Source organism: Pseudonaja textilis, chromosome 8 (genome assembly GCF_049901715.1).
Source record: "Pseudonaja textilis isolate UNSWEBS1 chromosome 8, rPseTex1.2, whole genome shotgun sequence".
Classification (NCBI taxonomy): domain Eukaryota; kingdom Metazoa; phylum Chordata; class Lepidosauria; order Squamata; family Elapidae; genus Pseudonaja; species Pseudonaja textilis.
In genome coordinates, this window is record NC_141997.1 from 17105282 (window position 1) to 17129271 (window position 23990).

The following is a 23990-nucleotide window of genomic DNA, read 5'->3' on the forward strand; positions in this document are numbered from 1 at the left end:
TGATCCCACCAGGATCTAATGTCGCCTTGAATGGCTGCCCACAAGCAAAAACCCCAATGTAGGAGAGTGGATCAAGATTCTCCTACCTCGCCATGCCACGACATCACTGGAAGTCGCCAACATATGATTATGATGGTGGACTAAGACTAGTGACATCTTGGTTCAAGTCTACTTTCAGCCTGAAATTCACTGGATGAGAATCTTCACAGGGCTGCTGTAGGAAGAAGAAAGTGAGAGAATATCTGAAACCATAAGTCCTAAATCCTTATAGTTTTGTAGAAAAAGATGGATGACCCACCCTAAAAAGCTTTGTCTTTCACTCTTTGTTCATTGAGAACATCATGTTCTAGAATTATTGTTCTAAAGTCCATCTGTATTTCTAAGTTGTGGTCAGGAATATCTAACATGATGCTGATGTTGACTGATAGCAGCAGATGAAAGTCATAACAATCAGGGCCATTTTTAGGAGGGAAATCAGCAGCAAATCCTGAGCAGATTTTAGTTCCTAAAATCAGGTTTTGTCAGCCCTCCCAGGTAAGCCAGACAGGAAACATAACTAGATAAACTAATTCTACTTAGACTAAAACTAAGATTAAAAATCTTGTGTATTTGATATCACACACTTCCCCAGTGGTGGTATTCAAATTTTTTTCTACCAGTTCTGTGGGTGTGGCTTGGTGGGCATGGTGTGGTGTGGCTTGGTGGGTGTGGCTTGGTGGGCATGGCAGGGTAAGGATATACTGCAAAATCTCCATTTCCACCCCACTCCAGGGGAAGGATACTGTAAAATCCCTATTCCCTCCCCACCCCACTAACCTGATTTCCAGCTCTGTTCTCCTGTGCAGGGCAACAAAAGAAGACCCAGCCAATCAGCTGGGACTTGAGAGGCAGTGAACAGATGGGGGTAGGGCCAACCAGAGGTGGTATTTACTGATTCTCTGAACTACTCAAAATTTCCACTACCAGTTCTCCAGAACTGGTCAGAACCTGCTGAATACCACCTCCGCACTTCCCCCCACCACACTTTCAACCATATGATCAATAGGAGGGAATCCTTCCTAAAAATTTCCTCTTACCAATAGGCCATTGGATGATCCCTGTCTCTTGTCTGTATCTCTTCCCCTCATCCGTCAAGGTATTCTCACATACCATGACAGATTTCTAGTCTCCAAAATGCATAAAGGAATTGGTGTAAATTTTACACTGAATGACACAGTTCATATTATCATACCTGGCTTAAAATAATGATCAGACAACCATAAACATAATTAGCTTTTAAAGGCGGAAAAGTGAATAGAATTTATACTGATATTCCAAGTTGTCAAAAGAGAAAGAGCTTCTAATTCAAAAAGCCAAGATGGCTGTTGTGCATATTTTCCCTTCCCTTGTGAACACAGCTGATGGAAACCTTAAACAATGCTGCAAGTCTTGTGCAAAGATGTATTTGATGAACAACTAACAAATTGGTGAAACATTCTAACATAACTTTTAGTTTATGATTAAATCTAACGGGGGAAATCTAGAAGTCAAGAACCCACATAAAATTAACAGAAATACTGTTAATGTTCACTGTGTTTCAGGGTTTGATTTGGCATCTGCTAGTTTTTTTCTGCTTCACCAATGACAAATTTCATTATACCTGCACAACACACATTTTAATGAGCCCTGTATTCTCAAATTTACTTGCCCCTTCAATTCCATGTAGGCAAAATCCACAAGGTTCTACAAGATATTGCCTTCTGAGGGTCTGGCATATACCTAAAATCACTCTTATTCATTCATTATAGTGAAACTTTGGTAAGGTTTTTTCCCCACTAAAGTAATGTCTAGATGTATTAAAGAAAATGAAAACAAATCTATTACTTTATTTCTCCCTGCCAAAATATAGGATCCTTTTATAACACAGTTTCACCCCCAATCAACTGATAGTGCTATTTATATAACTACTAAAGCTCTCATGAAATGTGAAATAGTGACCCATCAGGTAAAGCATTTTAAGCCAAGGTACTTCAAATGGGCTAAGTTACCAAATGCACCCAAAATCTGGAACCCATGACTCCCATCGAACTGATATTTGACAAACTTTATAAAATATTTAATGACATAATACAAAATATCTTAAAACATTTCCAGTTGTCAACCTTTGTTTGATTGTGCTATACTTGGGCTATTTTCAAAGCAGAGCTATCTCTGATTATGTCCCTGAATTTTTCAAAAAACTTTTGAAATATATTAGCAGTTCTGCCATTGTTGAAGGCACTGAAGAGTCTGGTAAGGAAATATCTGAAAAGTTGACCTAGTTGGTCATGGGTTGTCCAGTTTAATATAATTATAATTTAGAATGCTTTCCTTTCTTGTATTAGTTACCTCATTATCCATCATATACAATGCTAAATCTGTGTATAAATAGATTTTTAGAAAACCTTCATCCTCTTTTGGAATGTTTCAGTAGCATTCATGCTCTTTCACATTCTATTTTGGCTTTTGATTAACAAGTGCCTGATCCTCATTTAAATATGTTAAAACACTCACTTCTTCTGATTAGCACAGTCTGCCATGCAAGTCCTTTTTTGCATTGCACTTTCTAATGACTAATGCATGCATTTGGATCCAGATGTAGTATATGCTTATTCATTTTTATTCTCATTTAATTTGACAGTCGGCTTCTGGTATGCATTTGTGTCAAATGCTGGTAACTGAAGCTACTATAGAGAAGAAAGATGTCTCCATTCATTGTTCATCTTAAAAAGAAAATCCCTGGAAGGTATTATACATTCAGCCTTTCTCAGTTTAGAGCAGAACCACAAACAGACAATTACCTGCAGTTATAGTTGGAAATATCGTGCTAGACAAAAGAATTATTCTCTTGATGAGGGTACCATGAGTAGGATGCAATGACACAAAAGGAAAAATGAGACCATTCCACGTAAAGCAAAATACAGTTTAAGTCTGAGATGAGAGGCCATAATAAAACAGTTTAGTAATGTCACCCACGGGAATTGGATATAACAACATACTCTTTGACTTAAGAGTATCAAACTCATATGAATTGTTGGGAAGCTTAAGAAAAGCTGTAGGACAGCTTTTTCCCAACCTGGTGCCCTCCAAGTAAGGGGGTGGAGAGATGCCTAATTTCCACAAACAGCATGGTCCATACATCTAGAGAACAGCTCAGAACAACTTCCCTAGCAAGATGCAGTGGAACAGTCTAAATTGTCTGCAGCAGAATAAGACATCAGTAATAAGACATTGTAGAATGTCTTCAATCAAGTTGACTTTTACTGAGTTCTCCCCTTTTCTCTAGAACACTCTGTGTATTTGAGCTATCTAATTTTATCTCTGTGGAGTAGTCTAGTCAAAGTGTTAACAGTCTAATGAATTTCATGCCTGCCAAACTCAGCCCATTAATCAGTAATGTCCATTAGCTATTGGTTTCACATTAGGTTCACAAAAATGATTTAAATAAGTTAAAAAAACAAGGTACCATATTATCTATGGCTATCCCAGCTTTCATGAGTTGCTGCTGTAAAGATTCACAGTGATTGCAGAGATAGCAACAGGCAGAACCTCCAGGACCACCCCAAAGTGACCAAGAAAGAAGTCTTGTTTGGGACCCAGACAAGACTGCAGGACTGACTAGGTTGAATCAGTGGTGGGAAGGCAGGAGAGGCATGCTGTCAATCAGTTGTTTATCAGTGCTTGCTGCTTGGCTGGGATATCATTCAGCCAATCACTGGGACTGGCTGAATCTTTACAGCATCAACTCATGATTCAGGGAAGAATTTGAAGGCCTTCACAATCTTCCTCAGACCCTCATAATTTAGACATACCACATTCAACATACTTCATTATCAAATTCCTATTGTCCATGAGTAGATTCATCCAGCATCAACACCATTATCACCAATTAGCTGTTAAAGATAGAGGAGCAGTAATGAAGCAGACAGTAATTTCCAACTTAGTGGCAGTGGTATTCCCCAAAGAAGCAGAGGCAATGACAGAAATCCAGAGATATCTGATTTCAGTGTTTCAGGGAGTGCAGCACTCAGATGAGAGCACTGAATAGCAGCAGAAACAGGATGGGCTAATATGTTGGAATACTTCAACTGAGTCTGGCAGTTGCTGCAAACTACTTATCCTAAGCAGCAGCCATTTTGCCTTTAGCCAAATGCCTCTTTGGGGGCAGAATTTTTTAATGCCAAGATGGGCATGTTAGAAACAAAGATATAGGAAGCAAATATCTATAAAAGAAAAAAGAAATAAAAAAATAGAAGCATAAATGGAAGAATTATACAAAAGAGATGCCCAGAACAATAATACTTATGAAGATTTTATCACTATATAAAAAAGCTTAAATATTTTGGGTACCTAAACAAAGGAAGAGTCATTGGAAAATATCTTTGTGCTTAATAAAATTGAATAACAGGCTGAAAGAAGACATGTTAACTGGATTTAAAAAACAAGCTGAAGACAGAGAGTAACTGGAAAGTATCACCAATCATAGATGTAGGAGGTTTTGAAGGAATTAAAAAAACAGTATCCAATAGACAACTCTGTCAAAATTATGTCTAATGACTTAACAATGTCATTGAATTAAATCTGCTTCAATGAAGCCTATCCAGATCAGCAACTCATGATATTTTAAATGTATAGATGTTCTGTCTATCTATAATGCTCTGAAAGTGGTATCTTTAGTATATATTGAAAGTGAAAACTTTAAAAGAAAATTAGGCAATTTTACTGCATTCAGATTCATTGACCAGCAGAAAGAAAAAAAAAGAGAAGAAAATAGTGTTTAAATATCCAGAATATTCAAAAATAAATAACAGAGTTGCCAAACTTTTATGGGATTTTAATATGGGAGAGTAGTTTTTCCTTTTAATACAACTAGCATTTTCCCATTCAACCCAAAACTTCATAAGCCATAGAACTCATTCCCAAAGAAAAAAGATTGTGTGAAAGTTGCAAATCAATATCTTATTAAAGTTCCTTCTCAGCAAAACTGTCTAGGAATGGAATGTTTGTTTGCAGTACTCCATTCCCGCCTTTCCAAAATGAAGATACATTGCAAATATTAAGATTTGCTTTCAAGTAAACCAAACTCGGGTTGCATTTTTTTGAATGAATGGATAGAGTATAATTTCAATTGCCATCCCTACTGTATAGGTATCATATCTGTCTTCTCCTCAAGGTGACTTTTGTAACCAATGTGTGATGCAGATCCTTGTGGATCATGGCCTTGTAAACAGCTTAACACTTTTCTTCAATTAAACTGTCTGCAGAAAATTGCTCTTTCATCTGGCATTTGATACGCAAATGCACTTCCAAGTTCTCAGTTGGATGGAGATTTTTCAAGTTCAGCCCTAATTTATTTATCTTAAAACAGGCAATGTACTATAATTTTACAATAAAGGCTTCCCAATCAAAGCTTACCTTATCCAGAGGTAATTAATACAAAGATTGTTGAATTAAAGATGTGAGTCTTGACACTTTGGTAGGGGGTAAGGGACATGGTCTCAAAGGCCCAAATTATGCCTGAAACAGACCAATTAACACCATGTATCTTCTTTTATGTTAACTTCAATTAGGGTTTCTTAAAATTTTTGAAGTTATTTTCTTCTTTACAGTCTCAGAATGTCAGAAATGTACATCAAAGAAAAACACTTCAGTGCGAACGCCATAGGTAACACTCATTTGCACACAAATCTGCATATTGCAAAGGAGTACAGAACTCCGTTTGCATGCATTATTGCAAGATCTGAGCTGATGAATTAAAAGTCTTAAAGATAACAGTCATATAAAAAGAATAAAACAAACTTATATCTATTTACAGAACAAACTTCCAAAAAGGAAATTAAAGTCAGAATCCATTCCTGTGCAAGACATATATGCTTCAACTCTTTTTTAGACATTTAGAAAGCTTACTTACAGGAAATATATATCTACAACCTTAAACTGACTTAAATGCCTTTTTCTCCCTTCCTCTGGAAGAAACTGAAAACTGTACTTCTGTGTGAGTCAGATAAAACTACAATTCCCAAGATTCTTTGTAGGAAAACATGCCCATTAAAATTGTAGGAAATCAATATATCTTAGCAATACTAACATGCCTTCTGATACCATTCTGAAGATCCTCATTTTCACTCCAATGAAAGGGCTTTTTAGTATCCCCTCTGCCAAGTTTGAGAACTCACAATCTTTTAACAAGGAGGTCAAACATTTGTGCACTGTATGTTCTATTCAGTGAAGGAAAACAGATGTTTGCTAATTAAGTTTAGAGTCTATTGTAGTCAATTTGCAGATAGAATTGTTCATTTCTGTACCACTATAGGTCCCATAGCTATAGAGTAACAATTCATGTAAGTTTGGCTTCTGCTCATTCAACTGTAACTGATATGTTTCTAAATGAAGTTTCAGATTAATCTCTCTGGTTTCAAGTATCAAGAACAAGGTTGGACAACTTAATAACAGTGTTCTAACTCTTTGATAACCATGATAGTTACCATCTAAGTTGAATATAACTTGGAGATACGATTTTATGATTTTTTTTTTAAATGATGGTGCTTCAGTAAACCTTTTCAATGTCATTGTGGTGACCCGGGGTGTGGCACAAAGGCAACACAGAGATAATCAGTAGGACTTTGCCCCCAATGTCCTGGTTACCTTCTGGTCTGGACAAAAACACTCCCAGGAACAGTCTGTGGCTGCAGAGGTTCAAGTCCAAAACGTCAACAGAAACTTTAACTATAAGTCCAATCAAGGCAAGATGAGGTTCTTAATCTGGCAGGGCAAGATAAGGAATTCCAGAAGTGAAGGAACCACAGTAAATCAACCCAGTTGGGAGGATGCCAGGAATGCAGTCAACACAAGATAAACTCACCTTTGTTCCCAGAAAATGCTCTCAGCTTGTATCTCTTTTAAACTCTCTTCCCAGGTGTGCCTAATGAAGGGAATCAGGGCCCTTTTTTCCCCCATAAGCCATGCAACCCATGTTGCTCTCTTCTCCGTTCAGGGGCATGACAGTCATTGCCATTGATTTAAGGGCTATGTTCTCACAATATGCTTAACATATTTATCCGCTCCTTATATTAGACCTGACTTCACATAATATACTGTTTATTTTTAAATAGTTTAAAATTAATGTGTATTCATGTAATGTAAATCTATATGTTTAAGTTATGTCTATATCCCAATTTTCATCCATAAACTTAATAATCCTTCCCATTTTTCCTGCAACAAACATCTAGTTGAACAAGAGAGCGAAAGAGAGATATCCAAAAATATCAGTAAGTTTCTATGACTGAAACTCACTGACCCTGACTTTCACAATTCCCAGTCCAATATTTTAACAATGCCACTTTTTTGAAAATTGAAAAAGGCAGTCATTTTGTGGAACAGACTCCTGGCATTTTGTGGAACAGACTCCAGACTCCTTTATCCCTGCTGGATATTCCATAAGCTCTAAGGCTAGGAAGTACTGTCAGGCCATTAACACATCAATGGTGGAACTTCCGGTGATGCCTTCTTCACTGACGCACCGAAGACTGCAATCATGCGTGGCTTCGATCCATGCTCTCTCGTCAGAGGGCTCAGAACATCTGTATTTGGGGCCAGAGCCACCCTGTATGGGTGGTGAAAAAGGGGAAGACTGCCAGCTGGGTCAAGGAGAGTTGCATCTCCCCTCCCTGGCTAGGCATACTCCCCTCCAAAATTTTAGTGACTCTTTAAAAAAAACACCTTGTTCTTTCAAAAGTGGAATTTGATACAAAATAAGACAAACTTTGTTACAATAAAATGGAAACCCTAAAAAGTGAAAAGTAGAAACACAGAACATTAAAATAAAAGAAAGAAGCATGAAGAAATTACTCTGCAACTGTTTGGCAATCTTGGCATAAACTTAATTTATGGAAATTGGACTATTTGATGAATCTGGGAAAAACTTACAGAGGAATTAAAAGCTGATGGCTGGAAATAAATATCAGATACTGGTCGAATTAAATTACTCGACAATCAGTTTGGATTTAAAAATTAATGGAAGAGATAAAGAAAATATAACAGAAGTGTTTAAAAATGACAGAACTTTTTTTGTAACTAAAAATGGAACTAAGAAACATAAAAGAAATGTTACATGAAAGAGGTGAATCATGCTGTCTTGCCTTACAAACATTAGAAATGGTGATTCTGGAGTATGAAGAACAACAAGGAGTGCCAGAATCGGAGGAGCTGATCAAAGAGGCCAGCTTCAATGAACAATTGGAGCAACGAACATTAAAGCAAAGGGGGAAAAGAATGGGAATTAAAACTTGGAGATCTGAGGAGGCAATTAAAAAGGGGAATGTTTTGAAAGCCAAACAAAGTAAAAATTAAACAGCAGAAAAGGGAATTACAGAAGAAAGCTTTAAAGAGGGAGGGAGATAAAAACTGGAGTAAGAAAGGGAGGGGGAAAATGAAGGAAAAATAAGTAATAAGAAAAAGGACCAGGAAATAAAGAGATATGGAAATTGAACAAAAATGAAAAAAATGTTTATTTAAAAGACAAAGAGATAATGGATAGATAAGGATTAAGAAAGGGGATTCTGCAAGGTAATGTGGTGTATTACAAATGTATTTGTAGTAATAAATTACTTAGAAGGTAGGAAAATATAGATTTTTAAAATGAAAAGATTGGAACTGATGGTTTCTTGTTATTAGATACCTGGTTTTTGTTAAATTATTCACAGATAAATGGAATCAATGTGAAAAAGAAACTATGATAAGTATATTAATTATGTTTAATAAATTCAAGAATATAGCTAAAATGAATTATGAGGATTGCTATAAGGAGATTAACATCAGTTTTTATGATCAATTGAATAGATTAATTTATTTGAAATTATAAATGATTTAATATAACTGAAGGGGAAAATACCATGTGGAATCTGGCCTAAAATGCATACATGTTATGTAGTTGTTAGGAGATTATTGTTATTAATTTTTAAGGTGATAATTAAAAAGTGATAAATTATTGTTAGGAATTAAAGGAGTTAATTAAATGATGTGTAAAGTAAAGGAGTGGTACTCAAGTTAGTAATTATAGGGAGAATTTTAAATTATTTGAATTAGGATGGAATCTTTGGAATAATGAAATAAGAATATGTGATGAAATTGCAAATGTGCCAAAGTATAATGAATATGAAGATATGAGAATTATTTAAAGTAAAAATAAATAAGAAATGAATAGAAAATATAAAAAATAAGTTTGAGAAAAGTATCTGAGAAAATTTATAGAAAATATGTAATGTAATGATGTGATATGAAATCAAATGTGAAAGCTGAATATGTAACCAAGGTCATGTTTGTATAGAAATGTATAGAAATGGAATCATGCTATTCACTAAAAAAGATGTTTTTGAAATGTGATAAAAATAAAAAACTTTTTACAAAAAAACCACATCAATGGTCAAGCATGCAGCTGAAGCTTGATTTAGGCTCTGCAACTAATACATGTTCGTCTATATTCTGTGGTTGTCAAGTCCTGGCAGAAAAAAAATGGAATGGGGTGTTTTATCTCCCTGCACTTTTGTTGTATATTTGAAAAATATACTAGACATTGCTTAGCATCTGTCTCCTGGATCAAAACCTTATTTCTGAAAGTGACCAGATACTTGTTGGAACTTACACCGGTGTTTATAACCATCAGCATGTGCTTCAGTTATAGTTTTCTTCTTCTTCATCTTCAACTAAAAGCTGCTTTTATTTGGTCCATAATTCAAAGAAATGCATTTATTCCTATTAACATAATATAAAAAATTGAAGAGGTTTTCTTCTATTGGAATTTTGTCTCTAACTGCCTGTAGTACAATTCCAGACAAATACAGCTACTATATAATGTTTGTGATTAAAACAAAGCTTTTCTGGTATACAGTGATTTCTTCGATGGGGATTATAGGCTTGTCAGCAACTGACTGCATGTGTGCGTTTGTGTATTCATGCTCTGGCGATCTGCAAGTTTCATTCTCAACTCACCAAGAAAATGGGACGTGACACGCAGTACTATGGGACATTCAATCATTTCTGACCCACTTGTGCTCTTGGCTTGTCAAGGCCTGGTAGAAGTGGGATCAGCCAGCTTTTAACATTATTGCAACAGTGCTGGGAGTAAGAGGATTTATGTCTTTACTTTAAGACATAGAACTGTAGCTGGGAAATCAAAAAAGTGGGAAAACCTAAGCAGATATGTTCAGTTATTTGCTGAATATATGCTATAGAACCATAAGAGGAGCCACTTAGGATCAAGCAACTTTTCCAACTAGATTTCCAGGCTTACGTTTCCAGCACTAACTCTGTGCTTCACTGCTTCATAAAAGCTAATAAGCACTATTTGATGGCAAATGAGTTCCCCCATATTTTGCCCCTCACCAAATTTTTTGTTTGATGTATGCTGCCTCTTGGCATGGAAATGGTGTTACACTGTCATAGCTAATTGTCAGAGATCAGCCAATTCTTTATGGGTTTATCTACTTTTGTAGGCTTTTGCTACATACTTTTTTGGTTATTTCTCAGGTTTAGTTGAAAGATAAAGTATATCTTCTGCCACCTATTTTATTGCATACCTCTTAATTTATCTGGGAAGGTTAATAAGCTCAATATATAAGGTTTATATACTTATATCTGGGCAGGAGTGGCACGGTGGCCTTAGAGGTGGAGGTCTTGCCTCACAATCAGGAGGCTGTGAGTTCGATCCTAGGTAGAAGCAGATATTTCTCTCTGGGCATAATGAGAATTTATCTGCTGAAAAAATATCTGCATTGGTGATAGGAAGGGCCATCTGGACAGTAAACACTCTGCTCCATTCAGTTGTCAAGACTCCACCCCGCAAGGAATTATGGGGTCATTAAAAGGAGATGATGATGATGATGATATGGTTTGAAAGTAAAGCCATCAAACTTCCCTTGAATTTTGTAGAAATCACTTCTGAATTAAACAAGTACAAAAGCAGGTTGAGTGATATGTTTCAATGAATCAACCATATGCTTTCAGAATTTCAGCAGTTTGTTGTATTCTTAACAGTTTAAAACTGAATGCATAACCCACAGTCATGTATGGACCAACATGCTGTGGTAAAATTCAGCTCCTATTAGCAAGAATTAAAATGGGAGGTAAAACCATAAATAATCATGCTAAAATACCAAGCCCCTTCTCCAACTGTTGGAATCAGTTCTAAAACTGTTCCTATTCCCATGTATACTCATTAAACTCTAAATACCATTGGTGAATGTGCTGTAAGATTAGGTTAAAAGTGATCTTATACCATAATATTATTGAAAAACTGAAGGGTTTTTTTTGGGGGGGGGCACGTTTGCACTCTTCTTAATTAAATTTACATACTATGGATACTAGATATCGTGTGATTTTGCAACTGTAAAAAAGATTGATATTACAAGGATGGAAGGATAACATTTTCCAAAAATGGCTGTTGACCTTAGCACAAGGTTATGCTTTAACTTCAATTTCTATGTGCAATGCCAGGGATTAAGCCTACAAAATTGCTGCGACTCAATTTCTTTTTTGGGGTGGCAGAAGACATGCATACCAGGGATGGGATTCAAATTTTTTTACTACCGGTTCTGTGGGCGTGGCTTGGTGGGCATGGCAGGGGAAGGATACTGTAAAATCTCCAGTCAAGGTGGTATTTGCTGGTTCTCTGAACCACTCAAAATTTCCGCTACCGGTTCTCCAGAACTGATCAGAACCTGCTGAATACTATCTCTGAAGCATACGTAGGGTAACCATAATTTAGATTGCACAATATTGCATATCAAAATTGAAAATGGAAGTTTATTTAACCAAAGTACCTCTTGATTTCACAATTTAATCCAGATATATGTTCATCTTAAAATCTCTAAATACTATCCAATTAATTTGTGTTTCATTATTCTAAGTCTATATTACTGTTTCTACATGATTTTATAAATATTACATAGATAAGATGGATATTGTTATTTGTAATAATTACAATGAAGAACTGGAATATCCTATATTAATAAATCAGTGCCTAACAGTCTTAAAAGTAGTAAGCACATTACTTATGAACTTCAGATGAGACTAATTCAACAAGAGATTTTCTTTTTACAAATTCTGGCACCCAAGGTGTTCTTTTAAGGTGTTTTAAGTGTTTTCCCAAAGATTTTGCCAGGCATATGTAATCAACTAAGCTCCATATAATTTTTGCATTCTCCTTCCCTTTATATGGTGGAACAGTAATTGCATTTTTCAAACTGGCAAGTACATGTGCAGTCTTCACATCTTATATAAATAGTGTGGCCTCTCCATGAGCATACAGGCAAGTCCTCAATGTACGACCACCATTGGGACCAGAATTTCTGTTGCTAAGCAAGTCAACTATTAAATGAGTTGTGCTTGATTTTATGCCCTTTTTTGGAACAGTTGTTAAATGAATTCACAGCAGTTGTTAAGTGAATGATGAAGTCATTAAGAAATCCTGCTTCCCCCATTGACTTTGTTTTGTCAGAAGCCAGCTGGGAAGGTCACAAATGCTGATCACATGACCACGAGATGATGCAACTGTCATAAACAACATGCCAGTTGCCCAAATTTTGATCACATGACCTTGGGCATGCTATGATAGTCATAAGTATGAGGGCCTGTTTTAAGTCACTCTTTTCAGTGCCATTGTAACTTTGAATGATCACTAAACAAATGGTCATTAATTGTGCAACATCCATATTTTAATACACTTCCCACTATATACAGTATCTTTACCAATACAGATATCTTTTTTTTTCAACACTGTCACTACAGTTAATGCATAAATTCATCAATTTGGTCAGGGAATTACAGCATTCATTTCAGTTCTACTCTGTACAGATCATCCATGTCATTCTCACCCACTATTTCTAATATACTCCATGAAGTATTCTGACTTCATTTTCATCCCAATTCATGTGATCGTTTTTTGTTTTAATTTCTTCACTTTCCTGAAGACTTCCTGGGTAGCCCTTTTCACTCCCAAAATGTTTTTTAATGTTCATCAAAATCATTCTTTAATTTCTCTACTTTTTTAATATTCACCTTCCTTGCTCTGTTTCAATACACTTCAATATATTCTGTATAGTTACCTTTTTCTATGTGCACTATAAAGTCTTTCTTGACATTTTTATCACAAACATCCTTTTTCGTGCATTTTTTTTTCTCATTCAGTTTCCTTTGCTTCATTTCAGCAAGTGTTCTTTCTTCATATGGATTTGTCACCCTTGACTTTGGAATGGGTGGCACTTTCCCAGACAGACCCAGTCCGCAACTGGGGGTTCTCCTGGACTTCTGACTCCAGACAGGTGGCAGTCGTGGCTAGGAGAGCCTTTGCGTGTTGTGCACAAATTGTAGCCTTTTCTGGACCAGGATTTCCTGTGGTCAGTCATTCAGTCTCTAGTCATCTCATGGCTGGACTGTTGTAATGTGCTCTATATGGGGTCACCCTTGAAGAGCATTAGGAAGCTACATCTGGTGCAGAGTGTGGCAGCACGGGTAGTTTGGGGGGTTTCCAAGATTGACCACTGTGACACCACTGCTCCGCCAGCTGCATTGGTTGCCAGTCTGCTTCTGGGTACAATTCAAGATATTGGTGATTACCTTGAAAGCCCCTCGTGGCATGGGTCCAGGTTACTTAAGGGACTTGAGGTTCTGTAGCATCCCACTAGGACTGGCCTGTACCACTCCTACTGACAGAGGAGGCATGCAGCAATTATTATTCTGGCTGCCAGGGTCCAAGAGGAGGGTCTTCTCTGCTGTTGTTCCTGCCCTCTGGAACATCTTGTCTCCTGATCTGAGGTTGGCCTCAACCCTCCTATTTTTTGCAAGGGCCTAAAGACATCGCCAGCCGGCTCGAGGCTCCAGTGGGCTGATGTGCAGTGGAGGTGGCTGATTAATAACAGATAAGTACAAAAATGCATGCATTTTTCAGTGTCTTAGCATGCCCTCCTTCCATAAATGAAGATCTGGATCTTGAAATAGAATCAGAAAAATCACTAATTTTGATATTTAGAGGATCTATTCAATGAACTGTTCTTTCTATTACACAGACGATATTCTCTGCACAGTAATTCATCCCTGCTAATTTTTCTTGGATACAAACCATGATTTGAATTTGTGTGTCACCTTGAAACACAAGGTCTAGTATGGCACATTGGCAATTGAAATCCCAGCATCCAAGTAGTTTAATTATTGGCAGAATAATTGGCAGAAGTGTTGTGTTGATTTTGTGTTCGTTATCAACTCTCAACATTCGTATATACGATTCGATGGTGTCCAATTCATTACTCCCTGAGAACTTGAAAGATACAAGCACCAAAGAACCTGAGGAAACTAAAAGTCACAAAGCACAAAGGGATTTCTAAAGTGCTTCAATGCTTTTTCCTCCAGTAGTATGGAGATGAGATATAAGACAATCTCATATAGAAATGATTATGACCTTGCAGGACTGGGCAAAGGTTGAGACTGGTAATATCTCCCTTCATAGAGAAATGCACAATAATTTTAAGCAAAGGTGCTTATCATATTTGCTAATGTGGCATAAAAAGTGCTTGCTTTTGTGTTGCAGTTTGTTAAATTTGCCAGCAATTGACTAAGCCTCTATTTCTCCCACACCTCCTTTCTGTCTTACCCATGCACACTGCTAAGATGCTATCCCCCAAGTGCAACATGCCCAATATATTCTTGCAGCTTTTATGCCATTTTCTGTTAATTATGTATACATGAAAGCACACAAATCAGCTACAGTTCTCCAGCTCGTGAGATATCCCTTTGAAGGGGAATTTAGTTTTGGTTACAGAGTCCCCTTGAAAGGTGTCATTGTAGGATTAGCAACATGTTGGCTTTTGTTCTGATCAGTTACCCTTCTGCTATCAGTCTATTCACACAAACAGAAAATTCAGTCAAATTATACAAATCAGTGTTAATGAAATATCATCAAGCTATTTAAAAGTATATTCTGCAGGTTCTGGGACCAGCACAAGTCATTTTCTAGATTTAACTCTTATCCCAGTTATGCTGCTCTTCTTTTAATGCATGCTTTGTCATGGAAGATATTTAATTAAAATCAGTTTAAAATGACATTTCTTCTGCTTGTAAATCATTAACCCTCCTCCCCGCTCAAAAATACAATGAATCCATGATGCTTTCAGCCCTAAACTGCACTGAGTTACAGTATTTTATTAGAAGATCACACTGCCATCTACTGGTGGTTGTATAATGTTGCCCAGTTTCTTTCTCTGCCCCGTCCCCCCCCCGTCCCCCAATAAAATGCTGTTAAATAAACAAAGATGGCAAAAAATGATGTGCTCCCAGGTGTACCACAGGCTGCCTCCACAGTGCTATAATAATGAAACTTTTAGTCTGTCTCCTGGATGCAAGCTACCAGTCTTCTGATTTCTTTGTGCCGACTGATTTTTACTTATTTTTTTTACCCATCAGTGATTCTAATATGTTTGACTGATATTTTCTAAACTCAAGTAAGGAAGAGATGTATACGGGAAAAGGGTTGTTTAAAGTCTTAATTATCAAAATACCCCATCCATCTTCTGTTATTTCTGCCTGCTACATTGAATCAGAATTACATGGATTATCACCAAATATCAAAAGAGTCTGGCCCCTGCTATCTGGCTTTATTAGTTTGTCTGATTAATTGATTGATTGATTGATTCAGACCTCAGCTTTTGGTATAGGTAAACACTCAAGGCAGGTTTGTATGTATGAATCTGTCTGCATATGTATACACATACACTTTCCAGTTAATCTTGACTGCTGCTTGCACTAGCCATGTAACATCCATATCTGTAATTTTCTTGGAAGTATGTTCGTAAGTGGCTTGTCCTCACCTTGTTGCTTGGTTTGAGAAACTGTGACTGACCCAAACTCACACAACTGGCCCCATACCCAAGTCAGGATTAGAAGCAGTGGTGGTATTCTACCTGTTCGGTCCAGTTCGGCCGAGCCAGTAGCAGCGATGAGCAGTGGAGACCAAACCAGTTCTCTCCGCCACTCTGCTGTTGGGCCCACCTGCCCACCCAGGTTCCCATACCTACCTCTATCCTCTGAATTTGAAGCGCAGCTGCTTTGCACAGCACAGAAGAGTGCCTTGCAGTAGCTGCTGAAATGACCGGGATCATGCAGGCTTGCAAGAGGTGAGTTAGAATGCCTCTGCGCCTGCACAAAGTGCATTTGGCATGTGCGTGCCTGCAAAGTATGTGCACACGCGCAAAGCACATCCACCAAGCCACACCTACCGAACCGGTGGTAAAAATATTAGATTAGAAGTCATGATTTCCAATATCTAATCTGATGCCTTTAATCACCACACCAGACTGGCTCTCAAAGGCAGCTAATACGATTTAAAAACAAAAGTAACTGTAGTTACAATGGCACTGAAAAAAGTGACTTATGAAGTTTCCACACTTACGACAATCGTAGCATTCCCCATGATCTGTGATCAAAATTCAAACGCTTGGCAGCTGATTCATATTTGTGATGTTTGCAGAGTCCCAAGGTCATGTGATCACCTTTTGCAACCTTCTGACCAGCAAAGTTAATGGGGAAGCCAGATTCACTTAACAACCATGTTAATAACTTAACATCTGCAGTGATTCACTTAACAACTTCTCTGGCATGAAAGGTTGTAAAACAGGTCAAAACTCACTTAACAAATGTCTTGCTTAGCAATAGAAATTTTGAGCTCAATTGTTGTCATAAGTCGAGGACTACCTGTACACTGCATGTATTTTCAGGATGGTAGGATGTAAATTGGCTCACAAGGCACTCTATAGCTCAGAATTCTGATATTTTCAACATGCTTGATGAGATGCATTTGTCAGAGAGGAAAGAGGTTCTTTTTATTGGCTCAGTTTAAAAAGAATTTTTTTTTTAGTACCTGAGCCGCCAGAGAAAGTTGAGGGAACGAACCCATTCCAAATTTGGGTCAGTCTTGTCAAAGTCTGGTCAGATGTAACAACAGTTGCTTAGTGACCTGGGAATCTCAAGGAGGCGGTGAATTAGTGAGATGGCTTTTTTGCCCATAAAAATAATTCTCTGCCAAGCCGTTATCGATCATTTTGACTGGTAACTTAATGACTGAATTTTTTAACTGTAATTTTTTTATGATTTTTCTTTATTGTTCACTGGCCAGTCATGAATCTGTAAAATGGGCACTTACATAAATAAGATATATAAATTAATTAAATAAATATATAAGTAAAAATACAATTGCAACAATGCAAATATCCATTTTTTGAAGTATCACATTAATCATGAAAAGAAAATACTCCAGATCAGGTACTTCTTTCCTCAAGTGTGTCTTTTTATACACAATCTGCTTAACATAGTTTTGCCTAAATATTGATAAACATTGATTGATTGATTTTTTGGCTACATTCCATGCTGCCACAATCCTGAGACTTTGGTGAATTATATACCATATGAAACCAAACAAAACATCGATGCAATCATAAAGCAGTAAAACAGCTCCATCTGTACAAAATAAAACAGCTCCATCTGTACAAAAACAAGAAGTGATAAAAATGGCAAAACAAGCTGGCTTGAAAATCTTTCTAAATGTTAAGAAGGAGGGAGGGCACCTACAACAACTTTTTGTTTCAGACCTCCTCAAAATGTGAGATCAGTAATATCTCTCTATTCAATCTTATGAAAGCTTTAATATTATTTTAATATTGGAATAAATGTTATTACTGGTTATTTTCTTGTATATCTCTATTTTATGATTCAATATTTAATTAACCAAATCATTTGTTTCTTGGAATATAAATAATGGAAAAGGAGGTACACAGAACAAAAACCTTGAGTACACAGAGCTTATGGAACAGATCTCAGCAGCAGTTCATAAGGCTGACAGGATCCACCTAGACCAACGAAAAGCTGGCTAATCAGGGACATAATCAGGAATGCGTCCCCACAAAATTATTTATCTGCAGCAACATTCTAGCTTGCAATCTTCTCATTCAAGGTAAAGCATATGATTCATATAGTTCAATTTCAAAAACAAACAATACATACCAATAGAGCAGTGGTGCAATTTTAGCTCTAATACTTACTTTCAACAGCAGCCCCTGTGAATAAAACAGCTGAGGCGCGGCAAACAGCTCTGCCGTGTGAATCAGCTGTGCTCTAAAAACCCAAAATAAAGCACAGGAAAGAGCAGGGGCGGGCAGGTGGGCCTACATGCTTGTCAGAGTGAACCAGTTCAGAGCCAGCTGATCATCGGAACTAGGGGCTCACCCACACTGGTCTAAACTGGGAGAATTCCACGCCTGCAATAGAGTGAAATTTTCATTCTGAAGCAATAGACCTGTTCTGACCCAAACCTGGTTCCAAGAGAGCAAACCCAAGGCAAAATATAATCTTTTTAAGTTTCAGCTAAGAATCCTGTTTCTTCACAGATAAAAGGCTGCTTCCAACTAATTAGCTCAGACAAGAAAGAACCTTGACAAGTTTTTTCAAGTCTGATAAAAAAAAACAGATAAGAAATAGTTTACAAGAGTCTTCAAATACCAACTATAATGTCCACAAGGCTGAGTTCAAAACTTCTTTGCCTTCTGCAAAGTGCATTCGTTCACAGCTGCTTTTTATCTTCTTGAAGGAGGGGCCATTACCTTACATCCTTACTCCTGAGTTGCCCATACTGTTGTAACTGTTCTTTCCTCCGAGCAATCCTTTGTGCATGCGCACTTGATACAGGCTCCTCGGGAACCTCCTCATCACGGTTGCCAGCCCCTACAATCTCTGAAGGCAGCAGTCCACTCCCAAATGGTCCTGGCTCCTCATCTGAGTCCATGCTCTCCTCAGTCGTCTGCACCTGCTGCCGCTAACCACAACAAGACCTCAGAAATCCATAATTATGTAGATCATCCAGTACTAGAAGATTGTAATTTACCTAGACAACAGAATTATCAGAACAAACATTTGAATTTGTTTCACATATTAGCTCTACAACCCCATTTCACCCTGCACTTTTAACCCATCAGGATTTATTCCAAGACATTCATCTGCTTTAAGTTGTATTTATACAATATAAGAAAATTATCTTGTTCTTTCCTCAATTCATGAGGAGAAACTATGTTCCTAATTTATTTATATTTATTTCTTATTACAGAAATCATATTACAGCAATATCAAAGAAAATTTAACACTAAATGAACAGTTGGATTCCAGCAGGCTATCTAATATGAATGCCCTTTGCTAAAATTAAGCTATATTAACTAGTCACTGGAGGAATAAGATGAATAATTGTATGGCTATAAATTAACAATGCAAACTATAAGCAGTGATTAATTTAGATAAGAACCCAGAAAAAATAAAACAGATATAACCTAAGATGAGAAGTTTCACTTAATGTCTAAAGCTTAAATCTCAAGGAAACACAAAGATAGCTAAGCATTACTATAACAAATCAATACCTTTTCCAGAAGAAAGTGTATAAAAGTGATAGTTCTAGGTAGCATAAAGAAAAATGAAAATTCTAATTCAACTTCTCGTGATATATATAATCGCTCAAAATAGTTGGCCACTAAATGCCAGTAAGTGCTAGATTGGATGAATCTGTGTCTTATCCACCCTAGTTCTTCTCATCCTTCTGCCTTGAAGTTCCATATTTAGTACTGTAGCAGTTGTTTTTCTAGTGATGAAAAATTTTCTTAAAAAGAGGAGTTTTTTATAGGACGCACAAGGAAGGTTGAAAATGATACAAGAATTACAGCAACAAAACATAAACATAGACTGGTGACCGTACATACAAGTTCAAGCGAGATATTAAAAAGACAAAGAACAATACGGATTTTATATGGAAAAACACCAATTAGACGGGATTCTACAAGGAATGGAAAAAAATGATTTCAAGAATATACAATTTTTTACTAGATTTTAAAATGGAAGAGGAGGTGGTCAAATAAATGATGGTGGTATGGGCAAAAAACATTGGCCACAATATAGATTTGGAAAATTGGGAAAAAATGTGGGGACTAAATTACAGATTAACCATATCCACAGCATACAGGGAAAACCTGTATAAAATGTTCTACAAGTGGCATCTACCCCACACTAGATTGGCAAAAATGTTTCATTTAAACCCAAATTGTTGGAAGTGCGGGAAAGAAAAAGGCACTTATTTTCATATCTGGTGGACATGCCCGGACGTGAAGAAATACTGGAATACAATCAGACAATGGCTAGAGGAAATTTTAAATCAGAAAATTGAATTTAATCCAGATTTTTTTATTAGGTAAAACACAAAAATACAGTAAAAAAGAAAGGTACATTATATTACATATACTAACAGCTGCAAGGATTTCTTATGCGCAACTTTGGAAGGAGAAAAGGATACCATCAGAGGGCACGGTTATAAAGAAAATAATAGACTGTATAGAGATGGGTAGGCTAACCTTGAAAATAAAAGACAAAGAAGATTCAATATATTATAGAGCCTGGGATGCCTGGTATGAATGGTTTAGAAATAAAAAGAAAAGAAAATGTCAATTAGGAAAAGAATGAGGAAGTATGTAATTATGTATATATGTTATAGAAAAGATTGAAGTGTAAGATGAAATCTATTGATTTGTAACAACAGTAAGATATAATGGTAATGGAATAAGTAACCATATATTGAAAAATGTAAGAAAATGTAAAAGATGTCTTGATGTTGATAACAATGCATATACTTTTATTTTATGTTTTTAAACTTTGGAAAATTAATAAAATATTTTTTTAAAAAAATAAATTACTCTACTTTTTTTAAAAGAAATTTTTTCTTCAGTTCAATTTGAAGATATGGACAAGATTTAGGATGAGAGTTATCCCTATAACTCTCATTGACCCTCTTGGTTTATTAAGGATGCACAGAGGTGTCAGGTCTTCTTTTCAATCTATATAAATATAACAGTAATTTGTTTTCTCTTAAAGATAACTTTAGGTCCCACTCTTCACAATAATCATTAGTAAGCGTCAATTTTCACATTTTAGGGTAATGTACTTTAGTGCTCTGTGATGACCTATTACTAGGAATTAAGGAATGAAATTACTGTATCTGGATTCCTTTAAACTTGACTTTAGCATGGATTTAAGAATGAGACATCTTGAATCACCATTGCAAATTAATTCAATTGTAGTAGAAACTGGCAACTTCTTGGCCTATGACATGCCCCAGTATTTAATTTTAGGGAGCTTGCTTAAGTTAAATTTTGAAACCTAAAACGCCATACCTAAAGCATTGCTTCTTAAAAAAGGATACAGCTGGCAAATCAACCTAAAATGAAACTTTATATTTGGGGATACAAACCAGTGGAATTGATTTCTATGAATATATGCAGAATCTTAGTCATCAGTACTATTTAGAAATCAAAAGCAATACAATATCCAAAAGGACGTAAAAGCTGCCAAAAAATTTAGAATGAATAGGGTTGTATCTTTTTTCTCTCATATAACAATAGTTGTCCACTAAGGAAAGCAATATTGTTTACTGAAAACTACAATGAAAATAACCTCAGAAAGTGACATTAAAGATAGAGAGAGAGATGGAGGTACTCTGAACTAATTCTTAGCTAATGCTAAAATAGGAAATTAATAGGAAATTCTTTAGCCAGAACTAAACTCACAAACATTTCTCTGTTAGACCTGTATTCTATTATTTAAAAACCCCTCCCTAATCCACCAGATGGTGCTCATTACCATATGTAATATCTAGTTTGCTCTTTCAAACTATCCAACCCACCCATCTTTTGTCCTCCAATTTTTTTTAATCCTGATTCTTAAGCAGGAGTGTGGGTGGTTTGGTTATTTTGAGAATGAATTTTCATGATGTTTTTAGACTGTTTTTAGATGTTTTTAGACTAAGCTACAGTCATTTTTAGGGGCTGGTATAGAAATCCTGCAAGAGAAGAAAATAAAACAAGTATCACCTGTGAAAAATCCAGCTCAAAGATATTCTGATAACTGTATTTATATTTTATACATGTAAAAACGTCGGTCACTAAGAAAATATTTGTATTGCTAACATAAACTAAACCTACACCAACCATTGTGCATCTGAAATTCTTTTGTCCTGCTTCTCTTTACTGCAATCCTAATCTACCTATTGAAGGTCCTATTAAATGCAATTCTATTTCCAAGGATTCTTCTTCTGCTGATACTATTTGCTTAGTATCGTCTACATTCACAATTATGTGTCTAATTCCAAAAGCAAAGCAATGCATAAAATAACAAAACCATTCAAACCTATGAAGTATTAATTAATGGACATCAATGGATATAAGAAAAAAAATTATCCTGGCTGGCTACTGTGTTTCAATCTGATCTCTGTTTGACCAATTATGTCTTCTCTGCTTCTCCTTCTCCTTTCCCTTCTCCTTTCCCTCCTTCCTCACCTTCTGCTCCTCAGTTTCAGAACTGAAAGATTTGTCTTTTCAGCCTACTACATACACAATCCTCACCTGCTGGGAGGCATGATAAGTTGCACTTTAAAAAGTAAGAAAGACAGAATTATATACAAATGATGAACATGTGATGGCTAAATGTATAAATTTCTATTGACAGGAGGAGAAGGAGAATGCATTAAAGGGATAAATAATTAGTTATAATATACAGATGGGCAGTGGGAGACAATGTGGCTAAAAGGACTGATATTCATATTATGTTAGAATTTAAGGGAGACCGGTTACAAAATGATATACCATTAGTAGATGACACCAGAGAAATTACAGGTACTTCTAATCAATATTGGAAATGTAAGTATATGAAATTGCATTTTACCATGTATGGTGTACTTGTAAAAAGCAAAAAACCCATTGTCCCAAGGGTGCTTTTCTAAAAACAACTGGATTTTCTTGTTTTTTTCCCTTGAAAACATTTCACTGAAGAAGCTTGGATGAGAAGTGAAACGTTTTCAAGGAAAAACCTAAGAAAATCCAGTTGTTTTTAGAAAAGCATCTTTGGGACAACCATGACCTAGATGATTGAGAATCTCCATAACAAAAAGTTACAACCTTCTTCAATATGGATATAATTATAAGCTAAAATACTCTTTTGTTTTAGTTGAACAAAAAATACAAATGCAGACCTGAAATGTAAAAGAAATACATACCATATAATCAAATAATAAGAGTAATATATCTCTCTCTAGTATATAGCCCATAATGGTAACATAATAACAATTCCACAAATATATGTAATTTTAATTTATTGGCAACTTTTGAAGGTTTTCTGGCGACCAAACTCAACATTTTTAGGTGACTGGGTGTGGCTCTATGGCCTTAGTGTGAGCAAATGAAACCTGGAAAAGTTAGGGTTGTGTGTTTTCATTATTTTTTTAATGGAAGAAAATTAACTGTGATTTACTTTCTTTACACATCTCAAAATGTTATGTACACAGCAGATCTTTGTAACATTTTGTACCAACATGCAGAAAAGTTCATTAGTTAATTAGTTTCTTTACTAAATTGATTTTTATAGCTCCCAATTTGAAATATAACTCAAATATTTTTTTTATAATACCCTGTTTCTCCAACAATACGGCCTCCCCCAATAGGAAGTCCCAGCATGTTTTATAGGCATGAAATGAAATTAAGCCCCTCCCCCCAAATTAAGGCCTATATTAAAACATGTGAAATGGGGGGAATGGCAGGGGGGCTTGCCGTTGCACACCCGGATATGGTGCTGCCTGCATTGACCTCGGCATTGGTGGGGCACTTGGTATTGGGAGACCTTCTGCCACCATTGCTTTCCCTTCTCCCTGGGCTGCTGCGGCGTTTAGAGCAACGCCATGGCGTTTGGCACAGCCACACGCAGCCAGCCAGGGCTCCTTCCTGCAACTGGAGCCTGGCGGAGACACTCGGCTTCAGGCACTGCTTTCCTGGTCAATGGATCTGCATCTCCAAACGCACCAGTAGCTCCAAACGCTGCAGTGGCACGGGCATCGGGCAGAGGCACTCACTCGGCGG